Source organism: Aquila chrysaetos, chromosome 16 (genome assembly GCF_900496995.4).
Source record: "Aquila chrysaetos chrysaetos chromosome 16, bAquChr1.4, whole genome shotgun sequence".
Lineage (NCBI taxonomy): Eukaryota > Metazoa > Chordata > Aves > Accipitriformes > Accipitridae > Aquila > Aquila chrysaetos.
In genome coordinates this window covers 19,849,810-19,872,118 of record NC_044019.1, presented here as the reverse complement: position 1 = coordinate 19,872,118, position 22,309 = coordinate 19,849,810, and the positions used below count along the sequence as shown (strand labels likewise).

General features: G+C 37.3%; 1 long non-coding RNA gene across 2 annotated transcripts in view; it reads right to left on the bottom strand.

Moving 5' to 3' along the window:
* The window catches only part of LOC115352220, a 41,218-nt gene that overhangs the window by 10,702 nt on the left and 8,207 nt on the right, over window positions 1–22,309 (bottom strand). The window contains exons 2-5 of one of the 2 annotated variants that reach the window (XR_003927026.2): window positions 19,252–19,348; window positions 11,628–11,732; window positions 9,851–9,998; window positions 6,638–6,785 (exon numbers count right to left, since the gene is read on the bottom strand). This is a non-coding gene — a long non-coding RNA (uncharacterized LOC115352220). The remainder of the gene's footprint in view (window positions 1–6,637; window positions 6,786–9,850; window positions 9,999–11,627; window positions 11,733–19,251; window positions 19,349–22,309) is intronic. The other variant, XR_005934163.1, reaches the window with a different exon arrangement.

The following is a 22,309-nucleotide window of genomic DNA, read 5'->3' as shown; positions in this document are numbered from 1 at the left end:
CAGCCTCCTAATTCCACAGTTGCTGCTCTGCTTTCTAAGCCAAACTGCATCCAACTCTTCCCTACATAAAAATAAAAATATTATAGCATTGAGTTTATCTAATGGCTTCAGCAAACGTAGCCGTGACTACTGAAAAGCTGAGTAAATGGAAAGGCTGCTGCTTAAAGTTCTACAGCCTTGGACAGAAGATGCATGTAGAAGAAAGAAATATGTATAGCATAGTTACAAATCTTCCCAGATAGAGTGACCCTGGGTGTTGTGCATTCTGTTGTGCCCTGCAGATGTTAGAGTCCACCTGCTATTGAAATATTGGTCTATATTTTCGGGTATGTTTCTTCTGATGGACAACTGGGATTGTGAGGACATAGTTTGCTTTACATTTATCTTAGTTCTCCCATATTTGGGGTTAGCACATGGCCCAGCAGTAGCCCAGATTACATTAGAGGAGATCTGCGAGCAAAATGGATGCATCTACAATGATAGGTTTAAACCTTAATTTTTTTGATCACACCTGCCCCTAAAATTATACAAGATTAATATGAAGTGCAGTAACTTAACTGAATATCTTTGTCATGCTAAACTTATGTGTGCTGAGTGCACATTCAACCATTTTAATAGTTGGACTTTAAATCTAAGGACTCTTCTATAGAGATGGTGCAGCATCTGAGTTGGTTCTGCTCTGTGTGTCCAAAACTGACCTTGCATGTCCTCTCACAAAAGATGTATTCTTTTGTTTGCCTCAGTCTGAAAGGTGATTCTTTTTGAAAACATTTGCTTTCTCCCAGCAAACAGTGAGAGTGCTGGGCAGGTTTTGTCCAGAGAGCAGAAAAGTAGCTGGAATGTCAGTTTTCTTTAATTCATTTTGCTCCATCCAATTTATTATTGATAAGAAGTTGTATACCTGATAGAGCCATCCACATAAAGGAATACTGTAAGTCATATTCATGAATGAGCTAGTCACAAGTAGAGTGAAGTGTACAATGTTGTGGATTGTTACTGATGACAAAACTCAATACTAATGACAATAAATGATGCTCTGTACTGTGTACTGATCACAGGAAAATAGAATCCAATGAAATGGGTACCTGAATATCTGTATGAGTCATGCTAAATACTGAGTACTAATGTTATCTTTCTCAAGGAAATTATGAACATTATTCTTAGAACGGAGAAAAGAAACGTCTTTCCATTCATGAAGATGACTCAGAAAATGGCTATGCATATCATACAGCATGTTCATACAACTCTTAACATGGTTTATAGGTCTCAGCTCCTTCTTTCCCACTGACTTTAAATCAACTTGTTAGCCTAACAGCAGTTAACTGCAAGAAACTGCCACTGACAACATGAACCACACTGCCTTTACCTACATAAATGTATATATTTTGTATAGTGTAATACCTTAAGGCAAAAAGCTAGGGGAGCAACTCTAGTGTGAACTTTATGCATTAACACATTATATCCATACGTGGGCAGAGGTGCAAGTAGTCTGTGTTTACTGTAATTTAAACCTTTAAGTCATCAATTCACCTCTGTCCATCTGGCTTATGTGTATAAGCTTTATACTTGCTTCAGACCTGTGCTCTTTTTTCCAGCTCAAGAAATGGATTACAGCTGCTGCATGATGGGCTCTGACCTACCAATTTTGATGGTGAGTGCAAGTGCAGCTGTACACAGTCAGTCGTCTAGCGTCATTTCACTTCTCACCTCTACTCTGTTTCTTCCTACTTGCTCCCTCTGCACACAGTCTACTTGCTAGATTAGAAATATGTGACCAACATTTAACCCTTTCACCCCATGATGTCTGTGTGATTCTCTGCTGCAGCTAGGAGGACAGAGAGGACAGAGAGGACATGAGGACAGAGAAAACAGTGCAGTTAATAAAATAGAAACCACCGTTAAAGAAGCCATAGTGTTGGACAAACTCCAGCCTGGAACACAAGAACAGCTATGCCAGTGGATACCCTGGGATAATACTCTGAGGAGCAGTTTAGAGGCAAATCTGGAAAGCAGCATGATGAGGAAGTGGCATCAGCATTTCAGTCATATAAGTGGTATCTGCTATCTTAGTTTTTCATGTAGAGAAAACTATGAAAGTATTTCCGAAAGATGATTAATAAGATTACTGTTATGGAGGATACTGCAATAGATTAATGTCATGGTAAAGACATTACTGTTAAAAATAATCTAATCTCTACCCCTTACTCTTAATGAAGTTTTCTAAAAATTACTTCTTGGTTAATTAAATCTGTAATTCTACAGATAAAACTATGAGAGGTGGAAATACTTCAATAGATTTCTATCTTCCATTTGATTTTTCTTTTCAAACAAAGAATTCAGGGTAATAGCTCCTCTGACATCAAAGTCACTACTGGAGGAAATATTAATATTGGAGCATGGACTTTCACAATTCTATGTGCACTGATTTCCTGATGTGTTTGAATCCTGAAAGATGAAAAAGAATTGTGTATGTTGAGTTAAGGAGATGTCTATCATGGTCCTAAGAAACATACACTTTTGAATGCACCAGTAACTTTGTCTGGGACTTTGCTGGGAATGCTTTTACTATGTTTACTATGTTTAAATGATTTATTATTTTAAAGTATTGCAGGCAGAAAGACTTACTGCAAAAATGATCTGTTTTAAAAGTGGCTAATGGAGCAGATCCTAGAGAATGGAAGCTAAGTTACTCCTAATATCAGGTCTTACAGGAAAAAAAATTCAATACTAGAACCACAGTGAACAAATATTCTGGAGTGTTCTCTCTCTATAGCTTTATTCACTAACAGTGTCACATTTAGGTTAGAAAAGCAGTGGTTGAGTCATTCCTGTCATGAAACAATGCTTCATGCAGTATTTTCTAGAATCTCTCACATTGCAATCTCCAAGTTTCAGCTTTCTCTTCTTTGCTTTTTCTTTGGGGCTAGCACAAACTAGTGTCAGTTGCTTTTGTTCAATGCATTTGGCTGTTAAAGGTAAAGGGCACATTAAATGCCAGCTTCGGATAATGTACAGCTCTGATCTTGTGCTATGTGAAAATAAATAGACTCTTTACATGTGGGAACACTGACTCTGCTGAAAAAGAATTTGACATCCTGATCTTCATCACAAACTACTGGCTGTTCCACTTTACCTGGAACTGTCACAGCTTGTATGAACAGAGACTTAACCTCAAGGAAAGGACAGGAAGGAATAAAGAATGGTATGTTGCAATAGGGCTTACGCTAATGTGAACCTAGAATGAAAGGAACAAGATGGACCCTGCATAGTTGTCACTACAGGGGAGAGAGGACAGAAAAAAGTCCAGGATGGATATTAAGTTACTGAGAAAAGTAGACAAAGCTTCTCATTCCCTAAGAGTAAACCTAAATTTTAGACTTATCAGCAAGACAGTGCTGGCCTCCAAAATCTTCCTTTGTTTCATTTTTAACCAAAATGTTCCTGTGTGTCACAGCTGCATGTGGCAGAAGAAATAGGAAGCGAATTGTGGGACCAAGAGAGCCTTTTACTGATGAATGCCACCTCAGTTAGAGCTCCCTCTGGGCAGGAACATGCAAGAGTAAGATGAGTTGGTTGTTGAAAATAAAAAAGAACCCAAAAGAATGCACAGCATGTATAAAAGATGTAAAAACTTGCCTTCTGTTCAAAGACAATGGACATTGTCAGAAATCTCTGAGACACATGAATCACTTCTACCTTCTGCCATAATATTTGCACCAATGTGAAGGAGCATGCTGAGTAGAAATATTCAAGTACAGATCCACACAAACCACACAGCCAACAGTGAAATTCTTCCTTAGAAAAAAGTATTGAGCTTCATTGCTAAATGCCAAAGTTATGACCCAAATCCTGTACTAGTTTGAGACACTCAAAGATTGCACACGTGCAGCCAGTAGTGGTAGTAATTGTGAGGGAGCACTTCCAGCACCAGAGCAGTTGTAGACACAAAGGGAGTGAAATGTGGACATGTTGCACAGCTGTACAAGTTAGTATTGCTGTGACAATACGTAGCTCTCTTACTTCCCCAGGAAAAATATGGCTACTCAACTGGAGGGCCCTTGGCTGTCCTCTTATACTATGCTTATTTTCTGCTACGAAGCAGAGCCTAGTGATACTTCCTCCCTAAAAAGACATCACGGAAGGACACTTTAGCAACATGGAAATCAATAGCTGTGGTCTCTATTTAAAAGAGCAGGTGTTAAATCACCTACACACACACTAAGCACAATTTTCAAGAATTTGAGCAAAACAAGTAATCCCTTTGCCTTTGTTTTCCAGTTTGCAATGCCGGACTACTACCTGTTTGGAACTGGTATTATTTAACTATGAAGGTATTATTTAGCTAATGCTCATTACACGGTTTAAAGTTTCATAGAATTTGCATCTTTATATTAGAGTATTACATGGTTTCAGTGCTGACTTTCCTAGAATTAAAATCACTTCCTTATACAATCTGGGGAATATCAGTTATCTGAAACTAACATATGGTACACTCGTATGCATTCTAGCAATTTTTTTCCTTGCTCTTTTGAGAGGGTTTATGTTGATTTTGAAAGAATTATGAAGTTATAATGCAAAAGCTAATGGAACTCTAATCTCAACGTGAGAGCACCATCTAGAGGCCAATAACATGCCCCATACCAGGCTAACTGCACCCAAGATCACAATAAACTGACACACTGCTTTTGAATTTAATTTGAAAATGCTTTGAGACAATAATCTCAAACTTCTCTGTATTAAGGGATATTTTTTTCTCCTACACTGTTTATTATTGTGAAATGGAATAACTGGTGTGAAACCTCCAGTGACTTTTGCAGAGAGAAGGATGTGAGAAATCAACAGTCAAAAAAGTATAATGATTTCATGACACCCATGGTTGAAGAATGATGCAGCCTTTCTTCCAGTTCTCTGGAAGCATGATTACAGTTGCTCTACATGCTGAAACATATGATATTTGTGTGCCTCAGTCTGAGACAGGTGTTAACATGAGGATTTCTTCAAGCAACGGTCCATACCAGAGTACTCCACCATTAGCATCTACCTGAGTGCATTTAGACACCTTTCACATGCAGTAAAAGCCATTTGTTTCCACTTTGATCATTTGTGAGGTTGTGCTTTATATAGTTAATATCTGATAGAGGATTACTGGAGTTGCTATGTATCACATGGCTTAACAGCTCTTTTGCATAGGCAAACCAGTTGTAATCCCACTGAAATCATAGAGTACCTTGGTTTAAACTGCAATGAATTAGAAATAAAGCAAGCCCCCTGTGTCCAGAATTTTGTGTTTAGGAAGACTGGACATGTTTATGACTCCTTAGAGGGTTTTGATTTTTCACTGTGAGACATCTTGTGTAATCTGCACCTTGTGAAAAGAAACACAAGATGCTACAATACGTGTAAGTGAGTGGAAAATTGTGTCTATATACTTTCGGGTTTCGTGACACACAATGAGCATGCTGTCTTAACAACTGTCAGATGCATCCATAAGATTCTGAAGTAATTCCAAAGTATGCACAGTTGTCATGGAAAGACCAATTAGACAGAGACAATAATACTAACTATATGGTTTCTGAATGCATCAGAAGGGATGACCAGATACCTAAGTTACCATGGGCTGTGTAGTATCACAAAGTATAACTACATCTCTGTCACGGAAAAATCATGCTTGAATTCAGTTCTGCACCCTAGACCTGCTAAGTCTAGGATATTTTCACAAAGGTACTCTTCTTTAGGTATGGAGAAAATGCATAAAGCTCAGATATCATTTAAAAAACTGAAAAAAACCTCATAAAATAGCTGTTACTTAATAATACATATTTTGCTTAAGTATAACCACATACCAATTCCTTAGGTAATTATTTTTTCTTTCAGGATTCTATTCTAGCTGCTTTCAGAGCCATGTTCAATATGCTTTTAATAAACATTTCTAAATTAACAAACACTCTCAGTCAATCACATTGTTGTATGAGATTTGCAGTTAACCAATTACCTATGCCCATCCAGCCCAGACAAAGTGTCATTTTAGCCTAACAGGTACATCCACACCAGCTATATTATAGTTAGCTCAAGCCACACTAGCATCAATAAGAACATCTTCAGAGAGCTTGGTTTTGGGCTGCCACGCCATGGTGAAGCTTGTGCCACGAGGCCTTCACTATGCTTACTATATTAAGTAGCTGGATTACAAAGAGCTTGAATGTGCCTATCCACATGGCTTTTTCAACTTCACCTAGCTGTCCAAATATGCCCCAGATAGACATTTTATGGCATTACAGTCTACTTCATAAATCCAGTGTAGTTCCACTGATACCACAGCAATACTCAGTGGTTATGAGGATTCCTCTAAACCAGGGTGACACAGCCCGCTGATTCTGCAGCCCTTTTACTTTCCACTACTTGCTCTTTCTCTTCCTGTAGCTCCATTCCCTTCTAGCTCTCTCCATACTTAATTAGGGGTAAATTATTGTAAGGGACATTTAAAGGTGGCCAGCAAAGGACTTTCTAAAAACTGTAATTATTCTTTTTTGTTTCTTTACATTGGCTAAAGGAAAAACAAAAGGCCTTTTTTTTTCAAATGAAAGAGTTCCTTTCTCCTCCTAATTTCCTCCCTCTCCCCTCACTTAATTTTACCAACCTTGTCAGGTCTTGCTCAATCTCTTCCTAGAGACAGGTGTGTCCCCTTTTCTTGATCATGCACTGTACATGTGGGCAGTGAGATGACAAATCTCACACAACTTTTTCCTTCTCCAGTTAATTCACTGGTTGCAGTGGGTAAACGGGAGCTAAAAAAAAAAAAAAATTAATGACCTTTTAGTGAAAAAATTCTTTCAACTATTCAGCCTCTTTCTTTCTTTCTCTGGCATGTCACTATCTCCTTTTCTGTCATCATGAAGTTTCCTCGGGTAGATAAGGTCGTAATTTTATTATTAAAATACTTTTTACATTTTGTACTTCTAGTGCTTCCTTACTGTTTGCTAAGGAGAATAAGAGGTCAAGGATTACTTTTTCTTTTAGGTTTATGTCTGGAAATCATGTCGCCTGCACACAGCACCTGCAGAGGGTTGAATACATAGCGTATGTTCTCTGCAGCTTGGTTGGATTTAGCTTCCTGTGCTAGGAACAAATGTCACTTGACAAAATGTCACAAAATGCAGTTGTGTCCACTCCTCGTAAGTCTAGCAGAGGACAAAGTTCACTTTGAATGTTGGAGGAGAGTTAAGAATTTTCTGGGATTGCAGTTGAAATCTACGTGAAGGATAATTCCAGGTCTGATGATACCAGAAGATAACAGAAACCAAGGATTTTCTAAGGATCAAATGATATCCTTGAGGATATATGCAAATCTCCCCAGGGAAAGCAACATAAAAGATATACAAGGAAAATTTTATTCTTATTGGAAAATAAGAAACTGTCAGGGTATTTGGTTTCTGTATGCTTTGGGTTTTGGGGTATTTTTTTTTGTACTGGAGGAACTAAGTAGAGAGTGGGAAAATTACTTTAATATAGATCAATGGTTCTCAATTCTTATATGTTGGATCATGTGATGTAGCCCAAGTCCTAAAGAAGTGAAAGATAAACATTTTCAAAAGCTTCTTACTTACGTGTTTTTAAAGTACTTAAAGTTCTATTTCCATAAAAACCATGTGACAGTTATGAATAAGCATAGTTTAACACAGTCTGTTTTCATAATGAACAGATCTTTGGAGATACACAATTTTTGAGCTTAAGATTGCATTACTGCATCGCAGTACTGATGTAAGTGCTATTGTGTGAATAAGATATTGTGTGAATCACTATTACTACATCTACTTGTTACTTACACCTGATTTATGTCAAATATCTACAAATTTTGTTCATATAGGCCTAGCTTCTGTTGGTTTATTCTGGCTAGAAAGCTGATAGTCATTGCTCTGCAGCTGATTAGAAATGCTCATATGCCTAATTCATGCAGCTCAATATTTGTGGCAGCGACATCTAGCTGGGAGGAGGAGTCAACAGTGAAGGTGGTAATATCCTAAAACATTCTTTCTAAATCTGTAAGAGTTCATCTGTCAACACTTAAACTGAACACAGAAATCAGCTACTTCACAGGCCAGATTCAACCTTTGCACAACCACAGTTCATTGACTTCATCAGAATTATTGCAGGCTTAACTTGACCCAGTTTCTCTTTGTTAACACAGGAGTGACCATGGAAAAGTTCTGTCATATTCTGGATTATTCACATAGCAAATTTTTCAGATATTTTTTCTTAGGGGTAGACCCTTTGGCTTTCTGTTTTCTTCTCACACACGTAAGAGATTTGCTTCTCAATAATATGAATAAGGCATGCCATATTTTTGGTTTCAGTAGCAGAAGCACACCCATTCACTGTGTTCTTGCTGATAGCTGGACGGCCACACACTTAAAGAAACCCTTTCCCCTCTCTCCACAAGAGGGCAGCGTTGCTAACGGCACACCCAGATGCAGCACTGTGCCTGCACTCGGAAGGTTTTTTTAGATGTCACTCAGTAGGTAACAATTTGTTCTGCAACTTTTGTGTGTGTAATAGAGAAACGCCTTTAAAATAAAATACGGAGGAAAATGTTTTCTCTTTATAGGTATTTTGCAACCTATCATGTCCCCTCTAGCACTAAAATCTGGAAAAAACATTTGATACGATGCTCATTAGGCCCTGATATACAAAGTGACCTTGCTCAGCTTTCTAATATATGCAAGAATTGAAGAATATCCATGTAAAGATGATAAGAAATTTTCCCCCAAGCATCTTACCATTTTTTCTCACTTTCCCAGGAAGTAAACCCCTACCCTTGCTGGCAGTACATGGGACACTTGAATCTCTTATTGTGCTTGTCATCAAAGGAAACAGCTGTAGAAAAGAAGGTTCCCCAGCTCAAACATCAGCTACACCCTAAGTTCCAGAACTTATCACTATGCTAGGAGTTGGAGGGAGTCTCTTAGAAACCCATGGCCTCCCGAAAATTTTACCAGCTCTGCAGGGGCACAATTTACAGACCTTTTTTTTAATTTAAACTTGCATGTTTTTGAAGAAAACGTAAGTCCATTGATGATGTCAATAAACTGACATCATATATCAGAATTTAATACAAAATCGACTTCACTGAGACTAGGCTTCCTGCTGTGCATCCCTACCTTTACAACGGTAAAAGAACTGTCTTTGCTAATGAATGCCCAGTTGCCTCTCAGAACGGAAAGCTGGGATTACGGAATTGCATCTGTAGGCCAAATTCTCCTTTTAGGATCACTGGCACAAGTGAAAGGAGTTTCCCCAGTGAGAGCATTAGGCTTGTAAGAGCAGTGCTCTCTGAGGAAACTTACATGAGGTTCTGTGCTTGTGAAACTGTACCAATAAAAAAAAGAAACATCCTGGCAGTCTGGTTTCAAAGGCCACTTAAGAAAATTTGGTCCATCTAATTTACGCTGAAGGAAACCACTGCCACTGAACTCTTGAAAGTGTTGTCAGAGCTCTTTTGGGTCAGGAAACAAAAATATCAAATATATTATACTCTGTGTGCATACACTGAGTGAACAGAAAAGCATTATGTAAGTGCTGCTTCTCCTTGTTGCATGTGTGATTTAGACAGTATGATCAGTTCAAATGACACCTCCTCCCACATAATATTTTGTACCTTTGATTTGTTTTTCTGGTTCTAAGAAAGATATCTGAAGAAATCAATTAGCTGTACAGATGTAATGATAACATGAGCCAAGGAAAACGCATGCTAGGCAAAGAATGACCTTTGTGATACATCCATCTCAGCAGATCCGCCCTTGATTACAAATATTCATGACCAATGGTATAGTTTTAATTATAATGAAACACTTACTGTTGAGATGCTGCAAATACATCAGATTTTCAAAAGCTTTTGTATGTGAATGTTTTGCTACTGCTTGCTGAAAACCCTTGAGAGGCAGTAATTTTCTATGAAACTTGCCAAAGCCAACTTGTAGCCAAGATATTGCATGATTAAAATCCTAAATGAGGTAAAACACATTGGTTAAAAGAAAATTAAATGCACAAGTATTCTTTCCTTTCACATAAATACTTTTTCAGTATCTGGATTCTTTTTCTGATGAAAACAGAAAGCAAGGGGACAAAATCCATGTGAGGAAACTCATGCTCCAGTGGATGATATCTCTTGACATGTGATATTCTTAGGAATACAGAAATTACAAAATCAGGTCATACTCAAGGTCCATTTTGTCTTCTTTATCTACTACTTTATTAGCATATTCAAATAATTCTGAGATAAGTGAGGAGGGATCTTCTTTCTTTATTTTGGTTAATCTTGAAATTTTTTGTCATTCCATTTTAATTATTAAGGCAACCAATGTACCAAAATAAAGCTTACTATTGTATAATACACCAGATCACCCCAAGAGCCTTTTTCAAAGATTGATATAACTGGTTCACTGTCCTCTGGAACAGAGGCTATTGCTATTGAATGTTTTGTTTAGTGTAAACAAAACTAAATACTGAAGATCCTTTAACTACCTTACATAACTTGTTTCTTTCTCTAGTTACTATATCACTTTCCTTGTAAATTAATGACATTTGAAATGCCTAGTTCAGCTTCTTTGTACAGCTAAAACTTCATTATTTTCAATCAACCTCTCTTTATATATCTTTAAATATAATATATTCTTTTTTTTCCCTTGCTTTTTATTTTGCATATTAAACTGCTGTGTAGCTACCTCCGCCTAGAATCCTTTTTTTAAAAAAAATTTGGTGCAGAGACATGGTGGAAACTGTGATCTAACTTGACTGCATGTCTTATATATTTTGTCCTTTGTTTCAAGAAGGATGATCCTGGGAACTACAGGTCAATCAATCAGCCTCACTTTTGTTCCTGTACAATCATAGCATGAGTCTTGGAAGCCATTTCTGGGCACATAAGGAGAAAAGTGAAAGGGAATAAACATCATGGCATTGACCAACCCGACTGCTTTCTATAACGAAATGACTGTGGGATGAGAAGAGAACAGTGGATGTTGTCTACTTTGACTTTTGACACAATCTTCCACAGTACTCTTGTAACAAGATGGGACTCAGTCTAGACAGATGGACTACTACTAGATGGATGAAAAACTGCCTGGATCATCAAGCTCAAAGAACAGTGGTTAATGGTTTGTACTTCACCTGGGGGCCAATTACAAGTGGAGTTCCTCAGCATTCTACTCTGGGACCTATCTTTTTTCATAACTTATTAGACATAATGTGTCATCTGCAAACCTGTCAGAGACATAAACCTGGGGAGTACAGTTGATAGCTCAAAGGCAGGCTTGCCATTCAGAAGGACCTAGCTTTAAGTTAGAGGAATGGGTTTACAGAAACCTCATGAAATTCAGCAGGGACAAATGCTAAGTCCTGCACCTGGGATGGATTAATACCTTGCAATAGTAACAGCTGGGGACTGACTGGCTAGAGAGAGCACTGCTGAAAAGGACCTCAGGGTCCTGGTGGACAGTGAGCTAAACATGATTCAGCAGTATGCCCTGGCAGCAATGAAGGCTAACAGCATATTGGGCTCTACCAACAGGAGCATAGCCAGCAGACTGAGAGAAGTGATTATCCTCTGTTACTCAGCACACACTAGACTGCACCTGGAATAGTGTGTCCAGTTTTGGGGCTGCCAGTACAGAAAAGATGATCAAGTTGAGCAAATCCAGCAAAGGACCACCACGATGGTCAGGGTTGAAGCAGTTGCCCTATGAAGAGAAGTTGAGAAAAGCTTATTCAGCCTGGAAAAGGCTTAGGAGGGCCTAATAACAGCCTTTCTGTACCTAAGAGGAGGTTACCCAGAAGACAGAGCCAGGCTTTTTACTAAGGTGCATTGTGAGAGAATGAGAGACAATGGCCACAAATTGAAATATGTGAGATTCTGACTAAGGAAAAAAAGTTTCCCCTTAAAGGTAATTAAACACTGAAACATGCTGCCCAGAGAATTTCTGGGATCTTTGTCTTTGCAGATTTTCAAGACCCAGCTGGATAAAGCCCTGAGCAACCTGGTCTGAATTAATCGTTGACCCTGTTTTGAGCAGACAGTTGTACTACAGGACCTCTGAGACTCTAAATGATTCTGTGAAACAGGAGATAGTTGAAAGCCTCTTCTTTTAAAAAATGTTACATGGACAGTAGTAATTTCTGAACATCGAGAAATTTGAAAAGCCCTTTGTATTGTTTCATGGTCTGTACTCAAAAAATAAAAATGCAAAATACTTCTTTGGAAATGCAAAATATTGATGTGATATCATCACCTAGTTAGTCTAATGCTATTTACAATGCAGCCACAGACGCTGAGTGACTTGTTAACACCTGTGTTTCACCATCACAGAAGGACTAGGATGTAAGTAAATACCTGTAACAAAGTATTTATCATACTTGTGCAGTGAGATAATACAGAGAAGTGTTTTATTACATGGAGGTAGGATTGGCACCAGCAATAACAGCTGCCAGTGTGAGGCTTCCCAGAAATCCAAAAAATTACAATCATTCCATTCAGTGTTCATATTTTTGCAAAGAGCTTTTACTTCATGCTTCAAAAGAACAGAGCTATAAATTAAGCAGAACAATATGTAGTTGTATTTCTTCAGAAATATGGTAGGTAGCGTGCCATATGACGAATTATAAATTAGGAATACAAACCCAGGAGAGAACCACAACAGAGATGCATAAAATAGTGAAGGCTGATGGAAAGAAAATAAGTATGTCTGGAGAGCACAAAACATGAGACACATATAGAGTGAAAATCTAGTAACACCCAAGCAGCTTAAAAAAACCAGTCTGCAGATTTTGTATAATTCCTCTGTGAAGATCAATACAGGGAAGAAAAGATGAGATTGCAACCCTAGTACAGTGGGAAATATGTGCCTCTTGCAGGTGTTAGATCACTTGTGGCAAAGAGCTTGTAAACATTACATAATAGAGCGGTAATAGACTCGCAGCCCTGTGGTCTGCACTGCCACCTGGAATGCACATACCAAACAATGGACTTCACATACCAAACAAGTTCAGCTTTTGGTCTCTGCAACCATGTTACACAGTGTGGACCACTTTTATGGGAAAGTATCTCCACTTGCACACAGTGATGCAGGGGCCTTTTGGTGATGTTTCCTATCATTCTAGGTAGATTTCAGCTTTGAGACTTTTGGACATAGTTTCTCCTATTTCTATTTGCTCATCTGTAAAATGCGTGAAGTAACTCTTCCCTCAAAGATGGTAGGAGAATTACCATGAGCAAGAGACCTGTTCAGGCATTAGCGATAACATAGCTGTAGAGCACTCTTTCCTGGAAGGATACTATTCCTCTAAGTATATCCTTAATGTGATGAGGTCATATTTGAGCATGCATGTCTTCAGGTCTGCCCATTCCAATGCAATGTCCTCTCTTTACATTATTAGGCTGCTAGGCCACTGTAGCAGTGACATATGTGATTGCTCAGCTTGAGAAGGCAGTAACTGGACATAAAATTGCATGCATTAATGACTCCTGTGGTATTCTGTTTGCAAATATTTCCAATACAGAACTTCACTGTAAAAGGCCCTTAAGAGTTTTGGAGAGTTAGCATTTGATCCAAGAATGGCAATTCCACTTAAAATACACTGGGTCCAGATTTGTGTACAGTTGCTCATTTAAGGACAGATTGCAGAACTCCAGAATGAGATCTTCCCCTTAGTATATGGCGCTTCTCAAATACTACTGTTTTCCAGAGGAAGAAACACTTCTCCGGCTTCTGTTGTAACCTTAAGTTCAAGGACAGTCTTGCAAATGTGCATGATTCAGTTTGAATATTTGCTCCCCCTCATATAACTCAGCCATGTACATTCAGCCTAGTGCGTCAAAAATACGTCTTTTTGCACCTACCTAATTTAACTTTAGAATCAGTGTTATAGTCTGATATTTCAGATCTGCTCTTCTTTTTAAATGCACTTCAACAAATATCTGCAGTCAAAGTCCAAATCCTCAGATGCTGAAAATTAGCATTGCTCCTTTGAGTTAGTACAACTATGTCAACTGAACAACTGCTCCAGTGAGTATTGAATGTAAGCTAGAGGGATGCACTAATTTTACAGTGGTGCGCAAAGAACCCAATTTGCAGAGTGAATGAGTATGTTTAGAGAACAGAGTTATGTAATTCATCTATTTTGGGGATTAGCCATCCCTGAAGTTCTGAAAAAGGTAACTGGGTTGGGCTATTTATAGAGTCCGTTCCTATAGTTACAGCACAGATGTTAGCATGGAACGAAAACAAACTGTTAGCTCAAGCCATCTCCTCTCTGCACCTTGTTAAATTTATACTCCCACAAATGTTTATAGATCTCTCAGATAAAAAGAGATTTGAGGGTCTAAGATGCTACTATTGCCTCAGCATCTGTTTGCGCATTAGTATGCCCTATCTCCTATTAGCTTCTGATCATGCCTTTGTTTTTCAGGTCCTTTGTATTACAGAGATATGCAGAGACTCCTTTTAAAGGAGTTTCCCAGTGTATGAGAGAGGAGAAGGGGCACTAATCTTGGGAAAACTAATGCAGTAATTGCCTAACTTATTCTGATCTTTAATTTCACAAGGCTGCTAGGGATGATGGCTCAGAATCCTTCCTTTACATGATTCTCTGTTTTCTAAGATGCATATGTAGGATCACTGTAAAACTACGAAGCCCATTGTTACTGCTACAGGATGATAACTGCATAAGAATTTATGAAAAAATACAATCCATACTCAAAGAGTTGACAACCTTGAATATGGTATGAATTCTGTCATACAGAATTGTACAATTTACAGGAAGGGAAGGAACAGTTTGTAGTAGGATAGTGTAGGTTTGGGCTGCTTCTTATAGATTCTGCTTTTTTATATATAAATATTTGTCTATATATAGTCACTGTTATCTTTTCTTAAATATTGAAAAACAGCCAATTGTTTTGGTAGTGGGCAGTAAGAAGAGGGCAAAGAGGAGGAAAGTTATCTGGCTAATAGAGAAAAGCCTGTCCCTAACATAGGGATTACCGCAGAAAAAATAAAGTTAGGGACAGGATTCTATAGGGATGACCATTTTAATAAGGACTATGAAGCATGGAAAATGAAGTGACTTGCTTAGGCAGAACTGGTTAATTCTTACCTTCACTAGTCTAGCCTAGGAGATAGGGACGTCACAATGTAAAACAAAGGGTAGCAGAAAATGAGGGTAGAAATACAGGGTTAGGTCCTTCACTACTCAGCATTCTATATTGTCATTCATGCATAGTGCAAGCTAAGCAAATTTTGGTTTGCTCATATCCTAACCCAAACTGCATAGATTAAAATGACAATGTCCAGTGCATGAAAGTGGGGATCTATGCCTTTTACAAAAGGCCTAGAAGAGGCTGAATTTCATATGGAAGAAGAGAGACAGCCTAGGAAGATTTCAGAAGAGGCTAAGCAGAGAACTGAACAGTTTAACAAGAAAAGTTTTAAATTGAGATAGTCTGTATAGCTTTGTGAGAGAAGAGAAACATGCATGTCAGCAAGGAAGATTTAAAAGAGACATACTGACTAGTATCATCTATCTAATTCACTGAAACTACCACTACAGTTAATAATAACACTCTTCTCTCTGGAAGATCGTAGTAGAAAAGGCCAGGGTGATGATCTGTAGAGCCAAACTCCAATTTTTTATTCTTTTGAATCTCACTGGCTCAACATAGAGAAACAGAGAAACAAAGAAACAAAAGCAAATAACTGTTAAGCACTGAGACCCATACATCTTACTATAAAGTCAATTTTCTCATAGACTACATTGTCAAATCCAACCAGAGAAACGAATGAAGTAAAAACCAGAACAGGAAGTGACTGATGCTCAAAAAGCATATAAAGTGCTACACTTCTTGATGAACTAGATTATGAGAATTACTATAAGAATTTCATGTTAGTACTGATATTTCAGGAAGGTCTAAGAAGAAAAATGAGTTTCGAGAAAATTACTGGTCAACATAGAAGGATTTAAAATATACACATAATTTAAATACAATGCAACTATTTAAAATATCTTTTCAGCTCTGTAAAAGAAAACTATCGATTCAAGAATTTGATTTTGACAACTATTAATAATCCAGCTAAAAATTTAGTGAAAAGGATTGATTAAATAAAGCAGGGAAAATACAGAAAAAGTATTATCCCTTTAGAAAACAGTATAAAAATATGTACAAATACATTAAGAGAATATCTTAAAGAAACTTCTGGTCAAAATATTCAACTACTGAGTTAATCTTCAATAAGTCTTGTACTTAGAATTTTTCATTTTAAGGACTTCATTTCTGGGACAAGGTCTTTAATATATAACTGAAAACATTTTATTTGCTGTAATTAATATCTCAAATAATGAAAAGTTTCGTATAAAATACAACACATTTTTTGACCTTAGTAACACCATTATTAGAGGGTCTGCATCTTCTTGCAAGTTTGCATAGCACCTAGCACAGTATCTTCTTTCAAAACCCAAACAAAACAATGATTTTTGCCAATTCTCTATGTTTAAGGTTTTTCAGCTGATTATGGACTAAGATTTTTTCAGGACATTCACTGGATTGAAGGAAAGGTCTGAAATGTCATCATTCATTTGTAAATTGTACTCATCATTCCCATGAGATTTCATCAAGCTCCAGATTGTTTACTTGGATGCTATCTGCTCATCTGCAGTGACTGCAGAAAATATGGGAATATGAACTTGAAATGTCTTTTCAGTAGAAAGGATAGAAAAATATGTGGCTACCTGCATAAAACATGCAGACCTTCATTGTTCCATCCTGTATCATTCTGAGTCTTCATGGTGATTTTATGCAGAGCTAGCACGTTCATTCTTACAATGGTTTTGTTAGGTCAAACCTGATACTTGTAGATATCTGCTGCTCCCTACCTCCCAAGTGGACACTAATATTTAATTACTCAAACCTTTTTTAGTAAATGTCTTAATTGCTTTTAAAATGATGATTTTATAGAAGGTGCACATACGTGCCTGCGTGTGCAGAAGTATGCTGAAGAGAGGGTTCCTGAATCCTGAAGTGTCGAGTGAGGTGCTTCAGACTGGAAAAGGAGGGAGGGCAGATTTTAGACTCCCCCCTGTGTCAGTGTTAGATGCATTTCCCTCTGGGATTACTTGTGCTCTCAAAACTGGTCTCCTTGTGTGGCTTGTCAGGGATGCCATGTCCGTTTAAAGGATGACTAAAAAGAACATGGGCCCTCATTAGAGCTCCAGCTACACTGCATGTCATTAAAAGGGAACTCAAGCCTGCACAAAGTATTTAGAGCCAGTAATAGGCCAATAAACACTCTGACCTATATATGACTACGTGTATGTGTGCATATGCATATGCATAATTCAATTTGGTATTGATCTCCAAAATCCGATGATCCAACAGCAGTTTTGAGTACTGTACCAGCTTCCTATCTACGGAAAAAGGTCATAAAGTACTGTATTGTTCGTTATAGCAATGAATTCAGCAAAACATTGTCAGCATGGCGTTTCAGTGTCATGAGGGCTAATATCCCACTAAGTAATTATTGACTGTAAAATAATTTAGCAGAACTTTCAAATCTGAAGTAAAACCTATTCTTTCACACACAATTCTATAAATAATTATATATTTAGTTTACAATTCACTAACAGTACTTTAAAAATGTGTATGTGTTGAAACTAACCATGGCTTTTCATGGCTTTCTTGCGTGTTCATGATGCACAATAGCATTTTTGTTACTGACCACTGAAATATGTCTCTGTAGAGACTAAGAGGTACCTCAACTTCATGATTTTCCTTAACAGCCATTTTAGCATTCCTCCAAGCTGCTCTGGGCTGTTTCATCAAGCTTCAGATTCTTCTCATGCGAGAGAGATGAGGTAAGCAGGGCTCTCCATTTAGGCTTCAAAACAGCCATGTAATGCTATGTGAAATTCTATGCAGCCATGGTATAGGGTGGCATGCAGAGAGCAAACACTCATACATTCATGATCATATCATCAAAGCCTGGCTTGTCCATGATAGGTCAATAGAGAAATTCCATGATAAACTGGATAGCTCTTTTAGATAACACGGCTAAGTTACATTGAGAGCAAAAGGGGGTGTCCATTCAGATATTGCATATGTTTCACTTAAGCAGTGAAAACTCTAAAAATAATCTGGATCACAATTATCATTACAGTGTCCAGTTTATCTCCTTAGGTAAGGAAGTGTACTTAAAGTTAGGTGACTGGGACTAGAATCCACCAGCTTCTGTTTTCTCTCTGATCTTTTTCTCAGTGATGTTTGCATTTAATCTGTCTTTGTCTAAATGTCCATAACCTAGAAACAAACATCATCAGTACATACTTTCCTCAGAAAGAAATCAGGGAGATTCAGCAACATTGTGATTCTCAGATGAAAGATTTTATGTAACTGGAGAAAAATATACTGGCAAGCAATTATTTCCAAAATTCACATTTGCCAGTGGCTGCTAAAAATTTATTGTATGAAGCAGATTGCACACAAACTAAAACTGTGATAGGCCATCTTTTGATTTTCACATAAGTCTCTGTGCTGTTTTTCATCTAACTGGAAGCTGGCATGTGGTTGAAGGTTCATCTAGCTGCAAGAACCCAAAAAACACCTGAAGATACCCAACATTGCTTACATAAATTACCAAACATGCTGCTGTGGTATTTGAAAAGCCACAAATCTTGTCAATCAAGTGAAGTTCTAAAGAGTTTACTGACTGTCACTTTGGATCTTCATTGTGTCAAGGCAAAAACATTCCTTGGACACATTTAGAAAGGTTGCCTCACCAATCATCCAGTGTGTCACCAATTACTTTGTTCCCTTGCTCAATGATCTACTAATTTTCTCTTAGCCATAGTTGCAGTTAGAAAGCATTTTATCTGGAACTACCCACTGGAACAAGCAAAGTGGAAAAAGCCTACTTTTGTAAATAGCACAGAAATAATCCGACTGCTGTATTTAAGCCTTAAATCTAGAGGATGAAGAATTCTGTAGGAATATTAATACACCAGTTTACATAATTGATTTGTGAAAATATGCTTTAGTCACTTAAGAGTATAATTCTAGAAAGCTTTGTGTCCTGTAACCATATTCCAGTAATGTACCTCAAGATGTGTTTAATTTCAAGATGCAGTATAATATTTTTCCCTGACAAAATGAATGGAATATATGAAGTAGATTATAAAGAATTCAGAATTTTTAGAATATGGTCATTGTTCACCCACCTGGCTGTAAAATCTGTCTAATTGCTTTTCACTTGTTTTCAACCCTGTAGTCTGATTGCATTCTGATTGTACAAATTCAACATAAGTGGCATGCCACCTGCAAACAAAGCAACACAGAGATTTTTTCATGCACAGTTGATTCAAGTATCTGTACAATCTATAAGGGAAGGTCAGGGAAGGGTAGTTCTCTGACTGATCAAGAAAAAGTCTTGTCAGAGGAAAAGGCTGTGGTAAGCTCTTCCCTCCCACACTGCGATTGCAGCATCTTCAGTTCTTCAGCCCTCTCCCTCATCTTCAGAAGTGCCATGGCCTTTTTTGATGTCTATAAAGTCTCATGGCATAGAGAAGCCATTACTGTAATAAACTCTTGAGTATATTGCTATATTGTCTCATTTCCAGTAGAACATTCTATGGTTTTAGATGATAGATAAAAGAGAACACTCAGTTCAAGCTTAGATCTAGCCTGAGACAGTTTTCTGGCATACATGAAGAAATAATCACAAATTTGAACTACAATCTACTAAGCATGATTGGATTTCAGCCTAAGTCTCATAAAAAGTTACCTGCTCTCACTTCTTCCTCTCCGAAAGGAAAAGAAATTTCAGTATTGGTAATGCAACATATACACCAATAGTTTGCAATCAATTTCTGAATTGGTTGCCTTTGTCTAGTACTTGAAACATTTAATGGTTTATAGTTTCTTGACTGCTCTATTCAATTGTACCCACTGTTTCATGCATCAGCTCATTCATGGCCTGCTGTTTTCAGAATAAGGAAACTCAGAATCCACTGTGTTTTCCCTCCTCTTATTCCAAGAGAAGCAAAAATAGTCGCTTGTAGGTCAGTACTCATTTGTAGGCACTAGAAATGTAGTACCCTCACTAGTAGATGGTAATTTCCTAAGACACTTGGGGATTGTCATTGTATTTTTATACAGTCTTATACCTACAAAGGATCATGAAATGCCTTTTCATTGAGGAGATAATATGTTATTTTTTCTTTCTGTCATAAGAATTTATATACCTCTTTTTCACTGTTGTGTCTATAAATTTGGATAGTCTTAAGCCTTATACTGAAGAGCATTTCAGCAGGTGCTAGCCCTGGTTTCCTGGGTTCAGCTTTTCCATTAAATAGTGCCCCAAAGAGAACTGAATTTTTTAAAGGGATGCTTAAGAAAGAGAAAAATTCAAATCTGAACATGAATCTTCATCTTTCTGAAACATTAAAAGAGCTCAATACCATTTTCAGCTCATCATTACAGACTAGATACACTGGGTCCCAACAAACATGTACACAATTACAGTATTTTGTGAAAGAACTACATTCATTTGGTATACCACTTTTGATATAGCAAGTTTAGCAAATAAGATAACATGGGATAAGCTATTAGCAGCTGTATTTTCAAATAACATAATTTCTGGATATCAGAGATAAACAACCAAATCAAATAAGTTATTGTTTCTGCATATACAGATAAGGCTATGCCAATTTTGAGCCATAATTAAAGTTTCTTTAATTACCATCACAGGCTCTATTTGCTTACAAAGACTGGGCTATATATTTCATATTTTATTATTTTTATTATTTTTGCATCTTCACTCATCTGAGGCAAACAGTGCAATTCTAATTTGTCTTATGTATTTTTTCACATGTGAATATTTTTAAAGTATCAAGTTTAGCCATCTTTGAGATTTTAGGTACAACCTATTTAGTACCTTTGAATAAATATGACAATGAATAAGAAATCCTATTTTAGAGTTGTTTTAAAGACTAGGTATGCAGCAAATAAACCAGCTAAAATTACATCTTGTTTAAGGGCACCTGCACTAAAATACTGTAAGTTGCCTGAAGTGAATTATGTATTTTCAATTACAACACCATACTCTGGTGTCTACTCTCTCTCAGTTTTATTCAAAGCTCCAGCCTGGGGTCTCTTCCAGATTTACATGTGTGTTGTAAGGGATGCAACTGCAACTAAAAGAATAACGTCGGCAACTCAAGTCTGCTAACACTCATTTTGCAATTGTTACTAATGGCTTGTTGCCAATTTTTGCTATCAGTTGCTGCCAGTTTATATGAAAGCATTATTTTTTTGTATACAGACACTAGATTTTCTAATGTCTGTCCTTTAGTTAAGGCTTTCCTGTCATATGCTAGAGGTTCCATATGAATGCCAGGCCTCTGTAAAAATACTGCCTTGAGGCTTTGCATTAAAGGGTTTGCATATGTTTGCTATGGTAAAATCTAAAAAATGGAGCCTTTCATTATCAACTGTGTAGAGATTTTTCAAATCCTTTCCTGGCATGCCATGTCCATTGTACATTTTTAGTCACTAAAGCCTTCAGATTAGTATCCCTAGTGGACACATCAGATACAAATCTACTAACAAAACATCATCCCCATAAACCTCTGTATGCTTTTTTTTGTGTAGGTGGAAGGATATTGACAACTGACAGTATAATGTTGGAAGCCATCTCTACCCTGTTTTCTCGAACTTGTTTAAGTGGATTATTTCTTTACTTCTCAGTTTACTATTTACTGAGGGAACAATGAGATCTCTTTAGAGCTTTTTGGAGTTTCTGGTTCTTCCCTTCCTTTCCCCATGTGAATACCATCTATGTAAATCAATATTATAAAATATCTTTTTTACCTCTTTGTGAAATACAACAGCTATATAGCATAACCGAAAAAGCATTAATGGTAAAAGCAATAATAGCTTCCAAATGGTGTGTTAAAATGTGCAGAAGTAAACTTTTTTTTTCTTTTTTTTTTCCCCCCCCCCCTGGAGAAATATGCTGGAACTTACAAGAAGATTCTAATGTAGGAAAAATATATTGCAGCCAAAAAAAATCTTTCTTCATACATACGGGAAAGTATTGCTGATTTACACATTTCACTTCTTAGAATGTAGGCAAAGAGTTCTATATTTCTTCTCCAAAACTTATAAGGTACTAATTTATATCATGGCCTTTTCAAATGCCTCCATTTTATCTAGCGCATTTCAGAGATATATACCTATACAGGAATAGGTATAACAGAACAGTGAGGGTCTAACACT